Below are 2974 nucleotides of genomic sequence, written 5' to 3' on the forward strand. Positions count from 1 at the left end.
AATTGATAAGACTCAAGTCTGGCTAAAAAATGAGACAGATTATTAATATCAGAAATGAAAGAGGGGAACTTCCTCAACTTGATAAAGACTGTCTACAAGACTGCTATCATATTAATGGTGAGAAACTTGAAGCTTTCCTGTTAAGATCAGGAACAAGGTAAGAATGTCCCCTCTCACCACTGCTTTTTAACATTGCACTGGAAGTCCTAGATTACCTAGGGTAATGCAAACAAGGAGAGGGAACTAGAAGCATACAGATTGGGAAGGAAGAAATAAAATTGTTCCAGATGATATGATCATCTATGTAGAAAATGTGAGAGCAACTATCAAAAAAGCTTAAAAACAAAAACTCGTGGAACTAATTAGCAATGGTAGCAGAGATGCAGGATAGAAGTTAATACACAAAAGGCAATTGCATTCCTATATACCAGCAATGAACACATGAAATTTGAAATTTAAAACACAATATTATTTATATTAACACCGCCCAAATGAAAAAAACTAGGTATTAATCAAAATACATACAAGACCCATATGGGGAAAATAACATTCTGATAAATCAAAAAAGAACTAAATGGAAAGATATTCCATATTCATGGATAGGAAGACACAATATCGTCTGGATGTTAGTTCTTCCCAGCTTGCTCTTTAGATTCAGTGCAATCCCAAAATCCTAACAAGTTATTTTGTGGGTATTGGCAAAGTGATTCTAAAGTTTATATGGAGAAGCTTCTGGTGGCAGGGTCTGTGAAAGGGGTGCAGGTGCCATGCCTGGATGTGAAGGTGGCAAGAAAATGCCCCTGAAGTGGCCCAAGAAGCAGGCCAAGCAGATGGATGAGAAAGATAAGGCATTCAAGAAACAGAGGAGCAGGAGAAACTCCAATGGGCTAAAAGTGAAGGCTGTGGGGATGGGCCCTGGGGTCACAGGGGAATTAAGATATCTGACCAAAAAAAAAAAAAAGTAATCTGACAAAAAGTAAGCTGTTCCTTATGCTTGAGGCAATGGTGATTCGTAATTCCATTCTTGTTAAACATCTGGATTCCCTGTCATGTATCTGTTGCCACCTATAGCTAGAATGAACTGTTAGATCCTGTTGTACATTTAAGAATAAACTTCGGTAAAAAAAATAGTAATAAATCACTCCTTAAACAAAATAAAGTTTATATGGAGAGGCAAAAGACCCACAATAGCCAACACAATATTGAAAAACAAAGGATGATAGACAGTACCCAACTTCCAAGACTTGGTATAAAGTTACAGTAATTGAGACAGTGAGAATTGGCAAAAGAATAGACAATACTGAATAGACTGAATACAGGGCCCAGAAATATACCTACATACATGTAGGCCACTCATTTTATTTTTATTTTTATTTATTTTTATTTTATTTTTAAAAGATTTTATTTATTTGACAGAGAAAGATGTAGCTTACGGTATTAAGTAAATGATCCTATTTCTTCATACAAAAAGCATGTTACTGTGACTTCTTAATTTTATTTTTTAAAGATTTTATTTATTCATGAGAGAGAGAGAGAGACAGGCAGAGGGAGAAACAGGCTCCAGTCAGGGGGTCTAATGTGGGACTCAATCCCAGGACTCTGGGATCATGCCCCAGGCCAAAGGCAGATGCTCAACCACTGAGCCACCCAGGCATCCCGACATCTTTTTTTTTTTTTTTTTTTTTGTCCTGACATCTTAATTTTAGATCTGCATAACTAATTTCAGACTTCAGACTTCTAGAACTCTAACATTTACAGAGATTTAGAAAGATTTGCAGTAACTAATATATTCCTATATAAAATTATTTTTATATTTTTTCAGCAAAAGAAAATTGTAATATTCATACAATTCCTAGTGAATAAAGACCATGCCTAAAGCAAAAAAAGAAGAAAAAAAGAGAAAGAAAGAAAATAAAGGTGTAAATCTTTATCATCTTGGTTTAGGAAATGGCTTCTTAGATATGACAAAGAGTACAAAGCAACGAAAGAAAATAATGGATAAATTGGACTTCAGCAAAATTGAAAACTTTTGTTCAAAGGACACTCTAGAAAATGAAGATACTCAATGGGAGAAAATATCTGCAAATTGTGTATCAGATAAGGGTCTCAGGTCTAGAATATATAAAGAATTTATGTACACTCCACAACAAAGACAACACAGTTTTTAAAATGAGCAAATAATCTAAATAGACATTTTTCTAAAGGAGATAAACCTATAAATGTCCAATCAGCCCATGAAAAGATTTCAACATCATTTGCCCTCAGGGAAATGCAAATGAAAACCACAATGATACCACTTCACACCCAGGTATGGCTTAATAAAAAAAGATGGACAATAGCAATATTTGCTAAAGAGTAGGAAAACTGGAACTTGTGGTTGATAGAATAGTGCTCCCCTCAAAAGATGTCCTTACTCAGGGATCTGAGTTACCTTACTTGACCAAAGGGAACTTTGCTTTATAAGTAAAGGATCTTGAGATAAGCAATGATGTGGATTATCCAGGTGGGCCACATGTAATTACAAGGCTTTTATAAGAGGGATTCAGGAGTGTCAGAGTCAGGGACGCTGGGTGGCTCAGTGGCTGAGCGTCTCCCTTCGGCTCAGGGTGTGATCCTGGGGTCCCGGGATCGAGTCCCACATCGGGCTCCCACAGGGAGCCTGCTTCTCCCTCTGCCTGTGTGTGTGTGTGTGTCTCATGAATAAAAAAATCTTTAAAAAATAAAAACTACAATTGTGCCGTCACTCTGCACATAATTGGTAATGCTAAGAATGGGTAGGATTCATAACCTAAGGGATTAGAACCTGTAAATCTCTGTTACACGGGTGAGAACACTATCAGTCAAAATCAAATTTTTCTTGCCCAATTTAATGCACGATGAACTCTAGCCATGAAAATATGATCATAGTATTCTGATCTAATGTCATTGAGATTACGTACAGAAAATTCAGGAAATATGGTACATACAGCATTTC

This window comes from Nyctereutes procyonoides, unplaced genomic scaffold (genome assembly GCF_905146905.1).
Source record: "Nyctereutes procyonoides isolate TBG_1078 unplaced genomic scaffold, NYPRO_anot_genome, whole genome shotgun sequence".
Taxonomy (NCBI): Eukaryota; Metazoa; Chordata; class Mammalia; order Carnivora; family Canidae; genus Nyctereutes; species Nyctereutes procyonoides.